Source organism: Hemiscyllium ocellatum, chromosome 23 (genome assembly GCF_020745735.1).
Source record: "Hemiscyllium ocellatum isolate sHemOce1 chromosome 23, sHemOce1.pat.X.cur, whole genome shotgun sequence".
In the NCBI taxonomy this organism is placed as follows: domain Eukaryota; kingdom Metazoa; phylum Chordata; class Chondrichthyes; order Orectolobiformes; family Hemiscylliidae; genus Hemiscyllium; species Hemiscyllium ocellatum.
The window spans coordinates 32,527,416-32,549,522 of record NC_083423.1 but is presented as its reverse complement, the minus strand read 5'-3'; positions in this window follow the sequence as shown (position 1 = coordinate 32,549,522).

Here is a 22,107-nt window from a genome sequence, read left to right as displayed (position 1 = left end):
TATTGGGTGGAAATCCATATCCCTGTATTTTGGATGAAAATCCAGATCCCTGGATTTTGGGTGGAAATCTATATCCCTGGAATTTGGGTGAGAACAAGACTGGCCTTGCTGAGGTGCTACCACAGTCAAAATTCCTATTGGTATCAACTGCCTGGTCATAGGCCTGTTTTTACCTTTCACATACATGTGGCCTGGCACCAATTCTCTTGATCATATTTTTATCCCACTGCTATTGTACACTTTCACTAACTCAAAACAGGGTGCTACCTGCACACCAGCACTGAAAGTAAGCTGTTCAACACGCACCTCAAAGTCAAAGTGTGTAATGCCCGAGTCTGTGAGCTGCTGTTTGCTGATGATTCTGGGCTAGCATCCCACACTGACATTCACTCACAGCAACTTGTACATTGGCGCCCTTGGGCATGCAAGAAGTTTGGACTGACAATCTGTGTCAGGAAGGTCAAAGTTATCAACCAGGATACAGAGACTTCACAAAAGAAAACACAGAACTGCGGATGCTGGAAATCAGGAACAAAAATGCAGACAGCTTTGCAGAACACCTGTTTTGTCCACAAAAATGATCCTGAGCTTCCTGTTGCCTTTCATTTCAACACACCACTATGTTCCCTGACCAACATTTCTGTCTAGGGCTTACTGCAGTGCTCCAGTGAAGCTTAGCACACGCTGGAAGAACAGCATCTCATTTTCTACTTGGGACCCTGCAGCCTTCTGGATTCAATACCGGGTTCAATAATTTTAGGGCCTGAGCACCTCCTTCCATGTCATAGCCTCAACCCCATTAGCAGTTATTGATTCCTCAGGCTGACTTTTACCTCTTCCTTTGTCTGCCCACCTGTTGTTCTCTCCCTAGCTGGGCTTCATCTCCACCTATCATTTACTCCTCCCCTCTCCCCCACTCAATCATCAGCATATATACCAACCTTCTCCTAGCTACAATCAATCATGAAGAAGGATCACTGGGCCCAAAATGATAAATCCGCTTTCTCTCCACAGATGCTGACAGACACACTGTGTTTTTCTGCCATTTCTGTTTTTGTTGTGGAGTCTTTATCTTCCACTGACATTAACAGCCTCAGTCTGAAGGTTCATCAACACTTTCACAGTTATTTGATTAATGGTTGGCAGCAATCTGTTTCTATAAATGCCAAAGTTGGCACCAAGATTGCCAAGACCATAGGTGTCATGTCAAAGTTGAGAATTTGAATGTGGATCAACAGCAAACTAATTAGATTAGATTGCTTACAGTGTGGAAACAGGCCATTCGGCCCAACAAGTCCACACCGACCTGCCGAAGCGCACCCACCCAGACCCATTCCCCTACACCTAACACTACGGGAAATTTAGCGTGGCCAATTCACCTAACCTGCACATTTTTGGACTGTGGGAGGAAACCGGAGCACCCGGAGGAAACCCACACATGCAGACTACAAAACTTTGTGCATACAAGGCTTGTGTTCTCAGTAACTTCCTTTGTAACAGTGATGCATGGAGAACTAAATTATGAAAACCAGGAAAATCAGTTGACCAGCTTCCATTCCATTGCCTCAGGTAAGTGTTGGGCATCTCCTGGCAGCTCAGTGGGCGATTGTAGACGTAATTTATAGACGTACACCCGCGTACAAGGATCCCCAGACTACGTGTTCTCTTGACTCGATGGCGACTCAATTGGCTGGCTCATGTGATCCAAATGGAAAACAACCATGTCCCTACTAGCATGCTTTATGGTGAGCTAGCTATTGACACAAGACCAAAAACATGCTCAAGCCTGTGATGCGAGGACATCTGCAAGCAAGATCTCAACTTGACCAGGGTTAGAGTCAATACACAGGAAGTCTTTACCGCTGACCAGAGTGCCTGGAAATAAGCAGCCAGAAAGAGCAAGGGGAAAAAAACAGAAGAAGACATGACCAGATAATGAAAAAGACAGCACCATGGAAGGAAAACAAAATCATTGGAGCGCAAGGATATTTTCAGCTGTGTTGGTCACTGAAGGAACTGCCACTCACAATCAAACACTACAGCTACCATAGGTGATGTTCAATTCAGAAATGACACAGAGCTGGATGCAGTGCATTGTCTCTCAAGATAGCTAGTTGCTATGTAAGGTATAACTGTGAAATGTGCCACTGCAAGTACTAGTTGAACAGACAGCAAAGACATATTAAAGGGGAAGCTAACTGAAAGAAGAAATTAAAGTGTAACCTGATAAGATTAGATGAGCAAGGAGAAGTATGTGTGGAGTAAAAATGCTGCCAAGAAGTGCCCTCTCCCTGCCTTACCTCCACCAAACACCTAAGCAAATTTGGAGATGGGCAGAGGAAAACGATGTGAACAGGTGGGAGAATGGGAGGCTGTGAACTTGCTGTCTTCCCATCTCTGCCTGATAAAGTCCCAAATGCCTACTGCCTGGAGGACAATTGAAATGGAAACTTAAGCACCGAATCCCTACATCACTGAAATGTAACCAGGGAGTCATCAGTCATTGGAGAGAGTAAGGACTGCAGATGCTGGAGATCAGAGCTGAAAATGTGTTGCTGGAAAAGTGCAGCAGATCAGGCAGCATCCAAGGAGCAGGAGAATCGACGTTCCATTCCTGAAGAAGGGCTCATGCCTGAAACATCGATTCTCCTGCTCCTTGGATGCTGCCTGACCTGCTGCGCTTTTCCAGCAACACATTTTCAGCAGTCATCAGTCACTGGCATGGGTTTCCTCATGGCCTTTGGAGGAGGAGGGAAATAAGTCTCTCATTTAAAGACACTCACATGCTCCATTAAAGAAACAGGCAACAGGAAGTGTGGATGCCAGCAGATGACCCCATTCTCTTTACTGTCAACATCCTCCACCTGGTGACCAAAGACCCCCCACTCTAGAGAGTTCATTACTCCCCACTTCCCTGTCAAAGGAGGATTCATTGCTTTGTTTGGATTGGGCCCTTTGCAACACCAGCACTCTGTGCACCTGATTGGCTGCAGCATTCAAATAGGATCTCTACCCTGTTAGGGTCTTAATTCAGTGAAAGACCCAGTTCTGGCCAGAACAGTACCTGATTAGTCTAGAATTGCCTTGTACTTCCTGTGAAAGTTTCTTCATTTTCTTCAAAGGGTGGATGGGAATCAAACAGCCATAACTAAATCCCATTTGGTGTAATTGTTCTAGCCTTTGGCAGCAGCAAGTTGAAAAATAGCTTTGGACATTGTAGATTGGTTTGTGCCTAGATGTTCAGCAGAAATATAGCATAGTTAGTGCTTTCACTGGAACAGGGCAATAATGTAACTTGGCCACTATAATCATTATCTCTAAACTTGTTATATTGTCATGGAGGATTTATGTAATAAATATAAATGATAAATGTCAATGAAATGCAACACCATTAGTAAATCTTGATGAATAGTTATTTGGCAAATTCATACTTGCAGCTATTTGACCATATTAAAATTATGAGTTCCCAGGGTTGGGGAGTTCAAAACTAGAGGCCATTGTTTTAAGGTAAGAGGAGAAAAATTTAAAAGGGACCGGAGGGGTAATCTTCTCACACAGGGGTTGGTTTGTATGTGGAATGAACTGTCAGAGGAAGTGGTAGAGGCAGGTACAATCACAACATTTACAAGACATTTGGATATGTACATGAGTAGGAAAGTTTTAGAAGGATGTAGGCCAAGTACAGGCACATGGATCTAGTTTAGTTGGGGAAACTTGGTCAGCATAGACAAATTGAACTAAAGGATTTGATCTCTGTTGAATAACTCATGACGCTATGAAACTAATGGACACCTATTTCATATTTTGCACAATGATGGAATGCAGTTACAATTGAACATTTTGATACCCACTTTGTAATAAACTGAACTGTGGTTTTAACTGCATAGAACATGACCGAAGTTGATAGAACATATGATATAAAGTGGAATGCATTAAATAATCATGATTCCTGTCTCCTTTTTTGAAAAACTAGATTTTTTTTTGGTACCACAAATTAGTGGTCATTGATTTCTTGTATTAAGCTGCTTGAGCATTTGAAGCTGGATAAAACATTCAGTGTTAATGGCATATGGTTAGAACTATTGCCAGAATATAGTAATATGAGTATGCTATTATAAAGTAAACTGTTGTTTGCTGCATACCCAAGCTCATTTACTCATAAAAAGTTTTCAAGAATAAGAACAAGTATTCACCAATTTATATTATTACCTGTACACATATTAACACATACTTTATAAATATTGACAGCAATTGCAGATTAGGTTGATACAGCACCACCCTGCCAGAGTATGTATAATTGTGCTTAAAACTGAGAGGGTTACTTTATCATTGAGATGTTTATGTGGTCTAAGAAGCAATCAACTATTGTCTGAAAAATCCACTAAAATTTTTAATGTGTTTTTGCTAATGTATTTTATATGCTTTTCGCAGTTCCATGCTTTTATAAGCTCCACTATATTTGTTCTATAAACTGCTGATGGACAATAACAGATAACAGATCTGACATTAGTTCAACTGAAGTAGTAGCAGCTATTTTGATTCATTGTTCCCATGTTTACTAATAGTGGTAGGTTTAACTACTTGAAGTTTGTTCCAGAGGATGTGGTGGAGGCTGGTACAATTGCAACATTTAAGAGGCATTTGGATGGGTACATGAATAGGAAGGGTTTGGAGGGATATGGGCAGGTGCTGGCAAGTGGGACTATATTGGGTTGGGATATCTGATCGGCATCAACGAGTTGGACCGAAGGGTCCTGTTTCCACGCTGTACATCTCTATGACTCTCTGACTCTAAGTTTGTGCAAAAACATGTGAGCAACAATTGCTGTTTCAAATTAGAAGTTATGAAATATTTTCACCAAAATGAAGTAAACCTGTCACCCTTTGTATTTTTCTCATTCACTTTTTCCCTCCCACTAACGAAACCATTCACCAGGATTTCAAAAACCTTGACATTCTTCAAGAGTGAACATGAGTGTCAAGGAAATTCAGCTAAAGGAAGCATCACAGTTCACCTTGCCCTTGCACAATATCCTTCCACACACATTTTCTAAGACAGTTTAACAGAAATGCTGACTGCACTTCTGTTTCCTTTATACACTCCGGGACACGTCTGTTGTGATCTGTACCACCGAGAAGGACAAGGAAGCAGTGGTACATGTGAACACAACCATCTCCAAGTTATATGCCATCCGGACTTGAAAAGATTTCACTCCTTCCTCATTTGGAGGAGCCAGTGTTGGACTGGGGTGGATAAATTTAAAAATGATACAATACCAGGTTATAGTCCAACAGGTTTATTTGGAAGCACAATGCTTTCGAAGTGCTGCTTCTTCATCAGCGCCTCGAAAGCTAGTGCTTCCAAATAAACCTGTTGGATTATAACCTGTGTTGTGTGAATTTTAATTTTGTCCTTCCACATTGTCACAGAACTAAGTCCTGGAAATTCCTGCTTCACAGTGCTGTGGGATTATGCTCACCACACAGTCTGAAATGGTTTAAGAAAGACGTTCATCACCACCTTCTGAAATACAATGACAGACAAACAGTAAATCACTGTCTTGCCAGTGATGCACCCATTCTCTGAAAGAAAGCTTTTATCAGGTCAGTTTTAGCATTCCTGTTACTCCCCTAAGATCTATGCCGCTACGCAGGCCAAATATTTTGATGAATTTAGCCAATGCAAATCACTAAAGCCAATCAATAGCCTTCTCATATACTGAATATGAGGTGATTAATTCACAACTTAGTCAGTAGAAGAGCCAAGAATTGAACCAGAACCTTCCCATTTTATGACCTAATATCATTCCAGATGGTGGTTTACTCAAAGTGCTTTGATTTTATTTTTGATTATTTACAGTGTGGAAACAGGCCCTTCGGCCCAACAAATCCACACCGACCCGCAACCCACCCATACCCCTACATTTATCCCTTATCTAACACCACGGGCAATTTAGCATGGTCAATTCACCTGACCCACACATCTTTATGACTGTAGAAGGAAACCGGAGCACCCGGAGGAAACCCACGCAGACACGGGGAGAATGTGCAAACTGCACACAGTCGGTCGCCTGAGGCGGGAATTGAAGCCGGGACTCTGGCGCTGTGAGGTAGCAGTGCTAACCACTGTGCCACCCACAAAAAAACTTGTGCAAGATCATGTTGGATACCACTGACCATCAATTGAATGCTAAGATGGGGATTTTTCCAAAATAGATTAGAAATAAAGGACAAACCACAGAAACACCCCAGATGGGACTTGAACCCACAATCCCTGACCTAGGAGGCCAGTGCCTTATCCATTAGGCCACTGGGGCTCCACTTCTATTTAAGTTCATCTTTCAAATTTATTTGTTTAAACAGTAGTGCTCAAGTCACAATCTTTTATAAGGCTAGCCATATGAACCTTTCTAATAAAATATTTGCCTTTACTTGTAGAGGCCCTAAATTTAACATTAATATATAATGTCCCTGTGACAAGCAGTCACAGAGTTTGGTTAGTGCTGTTTATAAATGCATGCTGATTCATTCACTTTGTCAGTTTTAGTTTTCCTTCCCCCCAGCTTTCTTTCTACTTGCATAATTAGCATATTCTCAATTTGTTGTATCGAGGACATCATTGATGGTACTTGCTCCATGGCAAAAATGACTTTGATTGCCAATACACATCACATGATAATACAATGGCAAGTTCTATATTATTACAATATTTAGGCGTTTGTATCAAACAGAGAAACAAAAAATATATACTCTTGAATAAGATGGAGAGGTTGAAGCTGTTTTCTGTTTCCACTTCCTGCTGTAAATATGGTGTGGTGCAATAAGATTCACGAAGCTGATCCAACTGCCCTGTCCATGCAACTACAAGTATGATAGTGCCCTTGAAATGAGAATCCATGCGCCCACCAGTTCTGAAACTCAATCATCTTCCACTGAATTGAACTAAATCGGATGAGATGCCACTGGAAAAATTGTGATAAGATGGTGCTAATGCCTCCTATTACCAATATTAGTTGAACTTATTTCTAGCTGTTATTGGCCTGTCCAATATGTGCTAACACAGATTGGGACTGGCGTCCTTCCTCCCCACAATGAGAACATGCAGCAGAAAGCATATTCAGCTTGGATAGTGGTGTTACTGTTTCCAAAGTATGATAATAGAAGGAATTGGCATTGTAAAGGGCTCGACTCCTTTTACACACTTATAAATTTTGATATCTTCCTAGACTCACAGGGTTTGGAGCTACTTTCTGTGAAGCTTTTTTGTACTTTAAGATTTGACATCATGGCTTTGCTGTCATGAGCAGATCTCTAGCATGAGATCCCATCAGAGGTCTATATCAATAATGAACCCTGATACAATAAAATAATACATGAGTATAGAAGCTAGCCTTCCACATTGTCCAGGTCTGGGTGCTGCACCATCACAAATGCCATCTTTCAGGTGCATTATGAAACCAAGGACTGTCTGACCATTCAAATGGGCATTAAAAAATCTATTGCATTATTTTGAGGAAAATCAGGACAGTTATTCCTCTGTGTCTTAGGTTCTTCCACTGAGGTCACCAAAACAGAATTATTAGCACATTACTGTGAGCAAATTAATTGCCATATTTCCTACATTGTAAACATGACGTCAATTTAAAAGTACTTCATTAGTTATTAAACGCTTTGGGAAATTCCTAAAGTTGTGAAAGGCACTATATAAATTGAAATTGTTTTGTCTCGCTTGGAGTGGTAGGCTGAGATCCTGCTCCACTCAAGCACACCACAAAGGGGAAATGAAGCCCTGATCTTTAGTGGCTGGGTGCATGTCTGAATGGTGGTTGAGGTCAGGGTTCACATTTAGCTGTTGCTTGCTCTGTGCTTAAATGGCCTACTGACATTCACATCAAGACTCACATGTGAATAATAGCCACTGGGGATAGGCATGGCAGGATGCTTAGTGCTTATTGAACTGTACCTCAGCAAGAGGTCAGTACTTTTGGGAAAGAATGTGACAGGAGAAAAATGGAAAAGTAAAGCGGCAAGGAATAGGAAAAACAGTGAGAAAATAAGTGCAATTGTGTGGATATCTGCAGGGCTGAACAACAACAACTTGTGTCTATGTAGCACCTTTCATATTATAAACCATTCCAGAATTTGACAAGAACATCATTTGCTCACCTGTAATCTTGATTGAGGAGTAGTGGGAAAGTTGATTTTAGTTATGCTGTTTTTCTGCAATATACAGTGGTCCTCCCCTGAATTATGGTGGAAGATGTGGAAAGTAGCCTTCTCTAATTTTAAATAAGTATTTATTGTTTGGCTGAACTGATTGGAGCCATAATTATTTTAAGATACTATAAAGAGGGATAGAATCTTCTTGGCACCCCAGAGTTTTGAGAAAGGCAGGGTAGGAAACTTCATTGACGGGCGACAATAATGAAGTTGCCCAAGCACAGTTTAAAGTCATGCTATTAAATTCTCTGGAACTTTCAGACAGCTCAGTTTTCCTAACCTTCATCATTGGAAACCTATTTGCATTCATTAACATGTCATGAATATTCAATAACTCTGCCCCCAGCACCCCAATTCTGTTCACGGGCACAAACTTTAGCTGAAAATGAAAGACAGAATGTTCACAAACCTGACGGTATAAATGTTGGTGTCTCCTCAGTGTGGTAGGCTGTTTCCTCCAGCCTCTGGAGGATGAGCGACCATAACATGATAGAATTCCTCATCAAGTTAGAGAATTACATAGTTGCTTCAGAGACCACAATCCTAAATCTAAAAGGAGGAAACCATGATACCTACGAGGTGTGAATAATAGATTGGGAAACGTTACTTAAGGGGAAGACAGTGGAAAAACAATGGCAAACATTCAAAGAACACATGGGTAAACTGCTGTTCATTCCTGTCTGGTGCAAAGGGGAATAGGAAAGTTAGATCAAACATGACCGACAAGATTAGATCCAAGAAGAGCCCAACAAATTGGCTGAAAGAAAAGAACCGGGATGGGGGAAGAGGGATTAAGAAAAGGAAAATCATGAAAAAGAAAACATGAGTAAGGTTCTAGCAAACATAAAAACTGACTGTAAAAATATTCTATACATATGTGAAGAGAAAAGGATGGGTGAAGACAAATGTAGGGCCCGTATGGTCAGAAACAAGGCAATTCATAGTGGAGAACAAAGAAATGAATGGAAAACTAAATACATATTTTGGAACTGGTTTCCTAATGGAACACACAAATTACTGTCTAAATGGAGTTTGCACATTCTCCCCATGTCTGCATGGGTTTCCTCTGGGTGTTCTGGTTTCTTCCCACCATCCAAAGATGTGTAGACTAGGTGGATTAGCCTTGGGGAGTGCAGGATGAGGATAGGTGGTTGGGTTTGGATGGAATGTTCTTCGGGGAGTCAGTGTGGGCTGAAGAGCCTGCTTCCACACTGTAGGAATTTTATGTAGGAATAGGATATTGAGCTAGATGATCAGCCATTGTCATAATGAATCGTGGAACAACGGCCTACTGCTGTTCCTTTTTCTATGTTTCTCTGTTTCAAATATTCAGTGCTTACATTATATTCTAAGGGCCTCCAGATGACTCCTCCCATTCACGGCACCTTTGGTTATTATGAGAAAACACTGAAGGTCTTGTTCCGGTCATTTTATATTAAATTGGATTGCTGATGCTTACAGCTGCAAAAGCTTTATATTGAATACATGAAAGCACATAAATCTGGTCGGTGTGTATTGGTGCATAAAAGAAATGTAGTCTGCTGAGATTACAACAACATTACTCTCATGACAGCTAATGAACAAACACCTACACTGTTCAGATAAAGCAACATTCTGCTCATGAGAAATGATATGTCAGATTGGTGGGCTATTTTCATTTAATCTAGAAATTTATTCCTTAAAACATAACTTTTAGATAACAAATTAATCTACATACAAATTGTGACGTTTAGAGCTTTCTAAAGATAATCATAATTGGTATAAATGCTAAGTTGACTGAATTTAACTGTACCCTTTCAGAACAAACTTGATGTCAAGATCACTGTGAATAATCGGCATCTGATTGCCATGTCATACAAGCACATTTATGAGTAGCTCTTACATCCTTAACCTATAAATCTGGTGAACCACAGGTCATGAACCAAATTCCACAGACAGTGCACTATACTGCATTAAAAGAAAAATAATATGATTACTCCACAAACGCTTAGAAACAAAGGCAAGCAAATTCTTTCGGTTAGCAAGCAGCAGGTGGCTGGTATTCCAGCTGTACCAGAAACAGCCACTTGCACAGAGGGAGTGAATTATCTGCTTAGGCATTTTGCTCTCATGGACAAGATCAAGGAAGAATATATTTTGTGAAGTCCAGAAGGAGGAACGGCAAACAAAAGTTTGATTAGGAAGCATATTTGCTATTAAGTAGCAGTGACATTGCAAAGGCATTACCTCTTACCTTCTTCCTTCTCATCATACCTTTTCATTCTGAAGTTGTGAATGATTTTAAAAGTCTTTCTATGACTGAGAAATAACTGACCTCATTGACCTTTTGTGATCAAGATTTATCAGCTATGCAGGTAAATTTGGTCAAATGTAAAATCCTACCATTACACAGATGAGATCAACTAACACAGAACAGACAAGAGACTGTAACTTCCACAGTGTGTGTTATTTAAATTCTTACTTCCAAAACCTGAAAAAAGCTTTAACAATTTTTAACTGCAGATTACAGGGAAGTTTCCTAGTGCCATTGGGAGGACTTCAAACTAATCTGACAGGGGTGTGGGAACCAAGAGAGGATATTTGGAAGAATATGAAATGTTTGTCCATACGTTTTGCACTAACAGAGAAAATAGTCTATTAATGTGGGAAGATGAAGTGAAGAAGTAAGAAATGAATTCAAAGTCAGTGTTGCTGTGCATGTATGCAAATGCACAGATTATAGCAAATAAGATTGGGGAGTTACAGACGCAGATTGACAGATGGAAATATGATGTTGTGGCTATAATGGAGACCTGGCTCAATAAAGGGCAAGACAGGGTGCTAAATATTCCTGGGTATAAGGTGTTCAGAAAAGATAAAAGAGAAAGGAAGAAAAGGGGAAAGATGACGGGTTGTTTTGAAGAGAACAGTGCAATACTGGAGAAAGAGGATATCTTGGGAGGCTTCAAGGACAATAAACTTGAGATAAGGAAAAAAAGGGTACAAAAGATATAGAAAAGTGAATTGACTTTGCAGGGAAACCATGGAGAGATGCTCACATTACAGAGTAGAAACACTGAGGGACTTCAATTACTCGAATATCGATTAGCATATTGTTGTAGCAAGAAAAAAAGCAAGTGTCCTAGATTGAGTGAAGGAGAATTTCCTGCAGCAGTATCTCAGTTCAACAAGAAAAGAAGCATTAGTAGATCTGGTTCTTGGAATGAGGTGGATCAAATGGATCATGTGTCTGTGGAGGAATACCTAAGGATCAAATTGAAAGTGGAGAATTACATTAGTCAATCCAGAGTAAGAACAATCAATTGGTGGAGTACCAACTTCAATGGAGCAAGCATGGTGCTGGGAAGGATTGACTAGAACAGGAGGTTGATCGGAAAAATGGTAACTGAATAATGGGCTAACTTCAAAGTAGAGATGGCTTGGGTAGTCTTGGCATATTCCTTCAAATAGGAAAGTTAGGACAAACAAATCCATTGTTCTCTGAAAGACAAAGGAGATAGAAATAAACATGTAAAGAAGAAACAAGTAAATGTAAAGTTGTCACAGTCCATATTACCACTATCTGATTAGAGCGAGATGATTGGTGGTGAGTTCAGCCTGAAGGTCACCATGTCTCAGGTGAGGAGTGTGGTTGAGAAGGTGTGACCATTATGGTAAACTTAGCTGGTATGAGAATTGTGCCTATGCTGTTGATATAATACTGCAGTGCAAGCCTGCTGTCCAATCTACTGAGCTAACCAACCCCTTTATAGTGTGCCCATGGAAACTATCAAGATAGATAAAGCAATGTAGAACTAAGAAAAATACAGAGCAGTTCAATGGAGGATTGAAAAAGCAAATAAAAGAAGCAAAGGTAGATTATGAGAAAAGGCTGGCAGCTAATATAAAGGGCTATTTCCGAAGTGTTCTCTAGAAACAGAGATAATAAAAGGAGTAGGTGTCATAGGTTGGCACAAAGGTTGTAAGCAGGCATGGAGGGCTGGGTGGAGTGTGTGCAGTGGAATGGGATAACATGGATAGCATATGGGGCCTATATGTGGGTTGATAAAGTGCTTTGAAACAAAGAAAATGCTAGAGAATTTCATCAAGTCTGGCAATATCTGTGGGGAGAGAGAGATTACTGTCAGATCTGCTAATTCTCTCTAGTATTTCCAATTTCTGTTTCAGACTTCCAACATCTGTAGTATTTTGTTTTTGTTTAACTTGATAACAGGCTTTTGTTTGTTTTTACACAGGTGGGATGACGTGGCAGAGTACATGCTGCTCCATGTGCAACTCTTACTTGCTGCTCATATTAGTGTGAGCATACAGCAGCACTTCCTTCCAGGTGTGTACCATTCTGCTTTAAGAGGCACAGGTTGCATCTGAGTCAGGTTAGCCACGTTATAGATTCACCATATATACTGTTTTCCACCGACTTGAGTCCTCAGCCAGTGAGGACAGTCTCACTGGATTAAAACTACAATCATTTCAGTGAGAAGGCAGCATTCAGTTTGTATTTTGCATGCCTCTATGGGACTGGACTGAAAGGCTTGACCGAATTTGACAACATTTTGGAAATGAATCCTGTAACCAAAATTATAATAAATGTGCTATTGAATGAAAAGTAATACATAGAATTAAATTCTTTGAACTATATTCTTTGTTTTAAATAGCATATAATTTGAATGAGAATGTTGGAACAAACTGGAATAAAACAGTATTAAGGCATAGGGCAAAAATAATTCCTCTATTTCCTTCTTTAAAATCAAACCATGCTAAGGTCTCTCTTAATTCCTTTAATGACTTCCCTTTTTAGTTATTGCTGTTTAATCCCTCAGTCACAAATGACAAAAATTTAGTACAACATGCAGAGCAAATCAGTTTCATTGATCCTGGCTCAGGCTTTTAAAATATTGATATCCAGAAAAATTAGCCAGTTTCCAAGTAATTATAGTCTTTCCCTGTTTCCATTCTAAAGAAATCAAAATAGATACTGTTTTCATGGACAAGTGTGTTTTGTTTATACATTCCTAGAAGTAAGCAGACACCTCTAGAAGTTCTGCTCAAGGCTGTTTTTTTTTCATATATTGGCATTTAATGACCATTTGGTTTTAGTCTGAGTGTAACACCAGCAAAGCAGAGAAGATAAAAGTATCCATTAATGAGAGTTCAGCTGTGATGGTTCTCAGAATCCAGTTTGCACAAAGGCCATGTCAGCACTAAGTGAATTGAAGTTTATTGGTTTGAAGTGGCGATTGTGAATTATTTCATTACAGCTCATGATATATGCACTCTAGAGTCAGCCATTCTCCAGAAAGAATTAACATTATTGTTATAAATTGTTCTACTGAGGGAGGAGAAAATGAATGCTTCTCCTTCCAGGAGTGCTGTTTCTCCAGTCTGCTTTCTAGAATTTATTTTGGTGTTTGTAATTTAAAAGAACTTTTGTTGACACAGTTCTGTTACTTGAGTGAACAATGATATAATCATTGTCTAGATCAGAGTGGTGCTGGAAAAGCACAGCAATTCAGGCAGCATCCGAGGAGCAGTAAAATCGACGTTTCGGGCAAAAGCCCTTCGTCAGGAATATAGGCAGAAAGCCTGAAGGGTGGAGAGATAGATGAGAGGAGGGTGGGTATGGGGAGAAAGTAGCATAGAGTACAATAGGTGAGTGGGGGAGGGGTTGAAGGTCATAGGTCAGGGGTGACAGGGGTGGAATGGATAGGTGGAAAAGAAGATAGGCAGGTAGGACAAGTCATGGGGACAATGCTGAGCTGGAAGTTTGGAACTATGGTGAGGTGGGGGAAGGGGAAATGAGGAAACTGTTGAAGTCCACATTGATGCCCTGGGGTTGAAGTGTTCCGAGGCGGAAGATGAAGTGTTCTTCCTCCAGGTGTCTGGTGGTGAGGGAGCGGCGGGGGAGGAGGCCCAGGACATCCATGTCCATGGCAGAGTGGGAGGGAGAGTTGAAATGTTGGGCCACAGGGTGGTGTGGCTGATTGATGCGGATGTCCCGGAAATGTTCCCTAAAGCGCTCTGCTAGGAGGTGTCCAGTCTCCCCAATGTAGAGGAGACCGCATCGGGAGCAACGGATACAATAAATGATATTGGTGGATGTGCAGGTGAAACTTTGATGGATGTGAAAGGCTCCTTTAGGGCCTTGGATGGAGGTGAGGGAAGAGGTGTAGGCGCAGGTTTTGCAGTTTCTGCGGTGGCAGGGGAAGGTGCCAGGATGGGAGGGTGGGTTGTAGAGGGGCGTGGACCTGACTAGGTAATCACAGATGGAACGGTCTTTGCGGAATCATGTCAAAAACTGGCATTAAAAATATAGATAATAAGAGGAGATAGGTTGATCATAAAGGCAACCAACCTCCCCCAATGTAAGATGTTAGCTCAGCCTTTAAAGAAGTGTATTTTGCAATGACAACTTTGTTCTCTAAGTCGCCTAATTTACCGATCACACCAATACCTACATTAATTCTGTAGGTCCATCTTTCTGATCATTTTGGAAGTTGACCTTCATTTGTAATTTTGTAGATTTCTGTTTCAGAAAACCCCTTGAAATATTTTAGGTTAAACAGCTCACAACAGTGAAACAAGAACTTGCATTGATATCATACATTTTAACATAGGATAAAGTCTTAAGGTACTTGACAGAAGTGATGGCCAAATAAGATTTGACATTTTAGCAGAAGATTAATTTTACAGTCAGCCATAAGGGAAATTAAAACATTTTTAAAAAGGAGATGACAGACATAATTTTTTTTTGCTCAGAAGGTTGTGAGTTTTTAGAATTCCTTTTCTCAAAATTCAGTGGATTCAGAATCTTTGAATATTTTTTAAGGCAGACAAAGATAGATCCATCATTATAAAGGGGATGGAAAATTATTAGAGATATGCAGGCTGAAATCAGATCAACCACGAATAGCAGTGCAGATTTGGAGGGCCAGGTGACCCACTCCTTTTCCTTCTTTGTATGTTCCTAAATGTCCTCACACCAATTCTCAGCTGCTTGACAAATTTGAGTGGGCGAAAGACTAGGTTCGATATGTAGCTGGGGTGTAGATCTGCCTTCAATGTATCAGAGTGGTTGGAAAGTACTCTCTGCATGTGATTATAAATAAGTATTGTTCTCTCAAGTCTGAAATTATAAACTCATAAGAAACAGGACAGGAATTGTCCATTTGTTCATTGAATCTGCACTGATAGACCTAAAATCTGTCAACATAAGCCTTGAATTTATTCAGTGCTCCAACCTCCACTGCTCTCTGTGGAAAAGGATTCCAAAGACTAATGACTTTCTGCAAGAAGAACTTCTTCCTCATTCCTGTCTTAAATGAGAGCTCCTTTATTTTAAAATTGTTTACCCAAAGTGTAGGTACTTGATGGAAAACATTGTCCCAACATCAACTCAATTTCAGAGCCTCATATCTTTCAAAATTCTTCCAATTCTTCAAAAATCCAATATGTATAGACAAAACCTGCTAAATCTTTTCTCAACACATAACCTGTTCATCCCAGGAATCAGTGTAGTGGACATTCTCAGAACTATTTCCAATACAAATATACCCCTCCCTCTGGGCAGGCACCAGTACTATGCACAATGCTCCAGATGAGGATATCCAAGAGCACTTTATAAAGTGTAATCACTATTGAAAGATGAGCAGCTAGATTGTTATAAGAATGTAATCTTCACTGATGTTACAGTGCTGCACTTTTGGAAGTGAGGGATTTCAGATGGAACAATAAAAATATTAGCCCTCTCCAGTGGATTGAAAAAAGTCATGACACGATATAAGGAAGAGAATGGGAGTTCTCTCCATTGTCCTGGTCAATATCTATTAACAATCTTCACCATAATGAATTCTTGTTTTGTGGTTCCATGTTTTGTGCTCAGAAACCTTAGCACAACTGCAGGGTGCAGGGCAATGGAAGTAAGCTCAAAGCACAGCTTGTAGTATGTTCTCAAATGAAGTCTGGTGCAGAACAGTCTGGAAGAGTCCTGCAGTAAATCTTTGAGTGAATCTTCAGATTTGTGTTGGCTTGATGCATGTAAAACAATCATGTGATTCAAAGGCTGAACTTTATTCAAGGAGGTGGCAAGGTTGCATTCCCAATCTGCATTTTCAAAGGCCCACAGCCACTTTATTTTTGTCCAAGTGGATGAAAAGACTGGATGGGGATATTGCCTCTGGAGGCAGTGCAGAAGAGAAAATGAAGGCTGGCAAGTGTACAGGTGGCCTTGTAGAAGTCTTGCCACAGATATTTGAGACTTTGGCTCAGTTGGTTAAAGGCTGTTTTCCCTGTAATCCTCAACCCTTGGACCTCCAGACCTTCTTTGCTTTCCCCCATGCTCTTCCATATCTGTCCACTTGGTTATGTCTTACCTTTTTATACCTTTTTATGACAGAACCTGAATTACATTGAATTACACTGAATTACGTTGAAGGTTTGTTGCTACAAGGCTTGGTGAATGCTCATACAGTATCCTATCAAATTTCACCTCATGAATTACCTATCAAGCCTCTAAGGCACCTCTCACATCTGATTTTTGCCCCATCTAACCATGCACTGCCGCCAGAATAACTCACCACTCAGCACATATCCTGGAAGTCATCTGCATTCCTTATACCTACATATCCTTCAAAGCCTATTGTGCATCTGGACAAGCACTATCAGTTCAGAGCTGCCCTGTACTGTTCCTGATGTCTGCCCTTAACATGGTGGTCCAAGGGAAATTGGCACCTCCTCCTTTTGGCAGCAACATCCTAAAAGTCCTGTTGGATGAGATAGTGCAACACAGGACTCCCTCCCCACCGACCCAGAATCGGCAGTGGAGGCCTTCACACCAGACCAGGCCAGCTTGGTCAATGATTATCTCCCGAGTGTGAGCACAGTGGTGTGAAAAGAAAGTTAATGACTCCTCCACTCCGCCAGGATTAGTTTCACCATCTTCTCTTTGCTAGCTCACATTCATTCTAGCTCTGCTGCTGTACCCATTTCCCACCACACACTGTCTATCACTTTGACTATTAACTGTAACATCTTACCCAGTCACTCTTACCCATCCCAGCCTGTGATACCACTAATCCTACATGGTCTCTGCACCACCTACTCATTCACTTGGGACACTATCTCTCTTGCACCAACAGTAATAGCTTTACGCTGACTTTCATCTCACATATCTGACTCTCTTTCATTCCATGGGAAAATAAGCACACAATAGGACAGAAAGAGTCAAGGTGGATGGTGTGCTGCCCAATATTTGACTTCTCACCACTTATGCAGTGAGGATCCTCACTCTGGAATTGAGGCTACACTTGACTTACTATACCAGGAACTCTTGAGCAAAGTCAATGATTTGATTGAAGTCTGTAGTAATATGAGGCTGGAATCTCTGGCTGAGAAGGCAAAGGTTTGGAGACAACAGACAATTAATGTGCTATTCATGTAGTGCTCAGTACGTAAAACAAAGTAGTACAAATAATAGCTTAATCACTGGAAAGATGCATGACAATATTTTACGTGAACTTGAAAGGAAAATGTGACAGTATATTTCACTTAAAGTGTATTTCTAGTTAATTTCTGTTAACAAAATTGTGAAATTATTTAATTTCCTTCTGTTAAAACTGAAGTGAACATTAAACATCATATACACTTCTTTAAGTGGGGGAGTGCATTTTCTGAACTGAGAAATCCCAGGCCCTTAAAATACATGGGACATTTAATAAGCTAAGGCTTATTAAAATTAAGTAGCTTGCTTGAAGAAAGCAGAGGAATCTCAGGCAGTGGCTTCTAAAGGATGGTTATGGAATCCTGTAAATGCAAAATTCAGAATTTGTTGAATTAGCTAGCTTGAACTCAGTAGATGAAACTTACCAAGGAACTACTCCTGATCCACATTAGCGCTAAGTTAGAGTTAAAAGCTACAACTCACATTGGTGAGGTGCTACCAATTGCCATTGTTAATAGGAAACACATTATGGAAAAACTCAGCCTAGTATTTTTCTCAAACACTATGACCTCATGGACCTTCCTCTTGTATAACTTTAAATATTGATCCAAAGATCAATATAGAATTAATATGATCTTTTTGCTTCAATTTGCATGTAGTGTTGATTTAACAGATTTCTTCCCCCCTGATCTTAATACTGAATGTAAATGCAATTCACTAGTTCCTGACTTTTACATGTTTCCCAGTTCTGGTGTTTCAAGATGGTTCATCTTTTCATCAGGATTGCTTGCAAAAGAAATGAGTGTTTGCAGTACCCTGGGGAGACATGTTAAGGATGTGCATGTAAATATTGAATAAAAAACAAAAGTGCACGTATAATACAGTGCCTTTCATGACCACTGGACATCACTTTCCAACCAATGATGTGCTTCTGAAGCCTTGTCACTGTTGTAACGTAGAAATCATGATAATTAATTTGCACCCAGTAAGCCTCCAGCAATCTATTAGGTAAAAACAATGACTGCAGATGCTGGAAACCAGATTCTGGATTAGTGGGTGCTGGAAGAGCACAGCAGTTCAGGCAGCATCCAAAGTGCAGCAAAAATTGACGTTTCAGGCAAAAGCCCTTTATCATCATTCCTGATGAAGGGCTTTTGCCCGAAATGACGATTTCGCTGCTCCTTGGATGCTGCCTGAACTGCTGTGCTCTTCCAGCACCATTAATCCAGAATCCAGCAATCTTGACTAGATAAGTTTTTCTAAAGTTGAAAAATACTTGCCAGGAAGTTAGGGATAACACCCGTGATCCTCTTTAAAATAATGTAATGGAATCTTCCATATCCATCTGAGAGAGAAGACAAAGCTTCAGTTCAGTGTCTCATGCAAAATATAACATCTCTGACAGTTTAATACTCCCCCAGTCCTGTATTTGGGTTTTAGCATAGATTATTGAGGTCAAATCTTGGAGTGAGATCTAAATTCTAGAATTCAGACGCAAGAGTGCTGAACCGCAAATGACACTGAAGTCATGGTGCTCAAGTCTGAGGGATGGCAAAGTTGAAGACAGTAATAGTGAGGAGAGTCACACATGGAAAAGGAAGTGGCATTAAAAATAGCAATTGGTTGAATATGCTGCTGTCAATAGGTGCTTGTACCTAGGGAAAGGAAGGATAGTGAGAGCTAGAATTGTGCATGATTATGCAAAGACTGATTTGAGACAATAGTAACCTTCCTTTGAGCATTGGTCAAGTCATTAAATGTTTTCCAGCTTAGCAACAAAGTTCGTGTAATGAACCCTCCACCATGAGTGCTCATTACTGCTGAACAGCTTGACAGGATATCTTCATACTAAAAAGAGCACACTGTATGTTCATGCCAACCTCCTTTATCCGGACCTCCAATACATTACCTGTAAAGTAAAAGGCCTTTGAAAAATCAATTTATCTTATAATCTGTTGATTTGCCTTCCAGTTGCAAGCAGCTAAAGTCCACCTCCCCTTTAAGAAGTGAAGGCTGCACTTAAATATAATCAGGAACAGAATATATTCAAGTATATTCAAATCTGATTAGACAAGCTGCTTTTGCATTGGCAACCCACCCCTTTGATAACAAGGGTCCCTTTTTATATCTGTCAGCGCTGTGCTATTTCAGGATTGGTAAAGGTGCACATACAATTTCACATCAACTGTCTTTCACTTGCTATTGAGACAGATTGGTGAAATGTGATCAGACACCAGTCAGTGATTTATCTGTTTTGAAACCTGACAATACAATACTGACTGGTGCAGAATAGGCAGGATGCTTAACGTCAATTGTATTTTGTTATCAGTATGAAGACAGCAGGTAGCTGTAATTGGGTTTCACAAACAGTCATAATTTTCTCTCAAAAAATCCCTCATCTTCTGCTCGTGCTTGTCTTATTATTAACATTGATAGCGCAGGGCTGCTCATTTTTAGGCATCTTTGTTTGTGACAATTAGAATCAAGCCAAGACAGGACAGGGAGACAGCATTTGGTATATGCATAAGCATCAATTACACTCATTTACTTTAGAGCTTATAGTGTGTGGATCATGTTGGAAAACTATCTAACAAACAATTTTAAAGAACTGAGTCATGATCTAAAGGTAGTTACATTGAATTGAAGGTGGTCAGTTCTCCCATGCCATGATTAGACTTTTAAATGTTGACCATTTTCCCTGCATTTCACATGTTCTTGTGGTTTTTTTGATGGGGGTATGCAAGCATGAAGAACAAATTACACAATTACACTTTTATTCTCTTATGTTTCCCTTTTGTTTCTTTTATAAATCTTTCTGATTCTATTCTGCTCCTCACAACCATTCCCGCCTTTAGCTGTCCGTTCCTCACAGCTGCTAAATTATTCACGTTCTAGAACTTTCCTTTTTCTCTTTTTTTTTTGAAATTGCTCTGCTCAGTACCATTTCCAATGTATCATCATGGTTCAGAGTTTAGGTTTCTCTGTTTCTTTTCAGTGTAATTCACCCAGAATTGGCCAAACCAACTTTTACGGAATTTCAAGTGCAAGCACCATACAGTACAGAGTTTCCATATTGTTTTGCATGAAAATCTTTCAAAATCAGATCACTCCAGAAGCTGGCTCCACCTGTTAAGACAACCACAACATTAATCAGCCTTGTGAGTCTCTATTAATGGTTTTCACTTGTGAATCCTCAAGAAATCTTCAAACTTCAATGACTCTTGACAGTATCAGGACACTAGGGATAGAGGTCCCACTCGCCTAAGCTGCTGGCCAATCTTGGCAAGCACAACCATCAGAGCAACAGTGATGATGCTCATATGACAGCTACCTGAGGTCTAGGATCATCACTGGATGTCAGATGGTGGGATGAAGGCTCAGCACTGGGGAACAAGGATCAGTGGCAAGGCCTTGGGTAGTCAAGGAAGGCTGCTCTTCCTTGTCATTCAATTAATCAGCAACTGAGTGCATTTTGAATGAGGGATTCCCATTCACACAGCAGCCACATAGATTTGTTTATTGCTCTTCCGGAGAGTTTAGCCCCTCTGCCAACTGCCAATTTCATGCCAGTGGCACCATGCTGAACAGCTTACATGGTCTTTAATTGCCTAGCTTAGGGCCACAGTTAGCAGCTGGGCAGAAAGGGCATCCAAGGGCCTTCTCGCCAAAGAAGTAATTGTGGAAGAGACAGAACCTAACTTAAGAGATAACTAAGGATGAACTGGTTTGCAAGGTAATGATGCTCATTGCCTTCTATCTTGCAATTTCTTCATTTAGATATTGTCCTACTTTTATACTAAATAACACATTCATTGAGCCACTATGTTTCATGGGATGGCAAAAATGTATCAGTACAAAAAGTGCCTCAGTTGTCAGACTAGATACACTCTTCTCTTACTGATGGGGAGCTTGGATGTGGTAAGGACATTTAATCAGACGGGGTGCTTTCATATCTGAAATCTATGATCACTGATCTCCAACAGAATTAAGTTCAGGGTTCAAAGGTCCTTGCTTGACCTTCCGCCCAGCAGCTAATTAGGGCCCTTTAAAGGCCCATTCGGCCACACTTAACAGTCTCACTCAGCTGCCTGTGGGATCAACCCAACTTCAGGTATCTGTGTTACCATGGCAACTCAAACTGTGCGGACCGCTTTGGCAGGGAGCAATTTTCAATCAAAGGCAATCAATACCTAATTGAGGGAGTGGATATAGGGAAGGTGGGAGCTGATGAAAGCCTCATTCCATCTAAACGTCCAAACCCTTTCCCAGTCCATGATCGACAACCTGTGAGCCATCCCACTGAACCATACCCTTGGCCTGGGTGTTTTACAATCCTGCGAGCCTAACAGGTTGGGAGGGAAATAGACAAACTGTTTTTCCAGCAGCAACCACAGTATCCTCAGTGGTGCTGCTGAGCACAAGCTGCCAACCTTTGATTGGCTTTCAGGTCT